Source organism: Blennius ocellaris (genome assembly GCF_963422515.1).
Source record: "Blennius ocellaris genome assembly, chromosome: 17".
In the NCBI taxonomy this organism is placed as follows: domain Eukaryota; kingdom Metazoa; phylum Chordata; class Actinopteri; order Blenniiformes; family Blenniidae; genus Blennius; species Blennius ocellaris.
In genome coordinates, this window is record NC_137666.1 from 13,186,765 (window position 1) to 13,188,099 (window position 1,335).

The following is a 1,335-nucleotide window of genomic DNA, read 5'->3' on the forward strand; positions in this document are numbered from 1 at the left end:
GCGAGGTCGCCAACGCAGCGCTCTGCCTCCACTTTTCATTCTGTCAGTCAGGGAGCAAATACGTCTCCAGGATGATGGAGACAAAGACTGCATGTAAATGATTTTACAGATGCAGCACTGGCAGGAGTTCGCTTCCAATTTTCCAAAGGACTTGGAACTGTTTTAAAAGTGCAAATGGATTCAATAACAACAACAATATCAAGCAGAGTGTGAATACAACCATTGATTTGACCTCTGGATTTATGCCATGAGGTTAATCGATACCTTTATTAGATGGATGATTACTGTATATGTAGAGGATGCACAACACAATGTGAGAGATTGTTTGTTTACAGATGTCACTTTAAAGACGAGACACAATTTGGATGGTTCCAATTGCATTGAGACTGTTGACAAGGTAGACCGTTCGATATAGAAGTAAAGTTATTTTTACAGTGAATATTTACCCATACAATTTCACCAATTGGTCCCGAAATTCAAATCAAGTGCTGTTGAGTTAAATTTGAAGAAATTGCATCATAGTACTCCTCATATATCAGATTTTTATGAATGGGACCTACATATAGAGCAATATTGCCTGTGGGCCCAGCTCTTCTCGGGTTGGCGGCATTAAAAGCAGATTAAAAACAAAATTGTTTTGTCCTCAGGCATTCAGCAAAATATAAAGATCATGCCACAAAAAGAAACCACCCAGCGATCCAGATTAAAAAAGGACACAAGTGAAACTCTAAAGAAGATTAAGAGTTCAGACAGGAGGCAAAGAACAAACCCTTTGTCTGTGGTACTAAATCTTCCAAATGCAGTGGGGATTTTAAACATTAGCTGTAAACGCACAGGCTGGATTTAGACACAGGAAACCTTAGTCTCCAAAAATCATTGAGCAATAAAATGTAGCACAATTCACATTTGGAAATATGTATAATCTATTACAGAAACAACATTGTGAATTGTTCTACAGCTCAACTTCCCCTGACGGTGATTGGTCCTATTCCCTGAAGCATATTCGATTCACTGATCACATAGTGAATCATCTGCCTTACATTTCAGTTCAGTTCCATAGATGTGAATTCTATGTTTATTGAACTCCCTCTGGCGGAGTGTTTGTGGTCTTGGGCAGCGTGTAGATTGTTCCCATTCTTCAAAGCATGTTTAATTCAGTGGTGCTGAAAACAAATATGAAGTCCCCCCCTCCTTAAAAAAATCACACCCAGAAAGACCAAGTGTATTTCTCAGTCATAAAAGGACCTTATGAATGATTCGGGGTTGGTAGAAAAGCAGCCTGTGGATTGTTCATATTCCTTGGACCATGTTTAATTCAGAGGTGCTGAAATCACT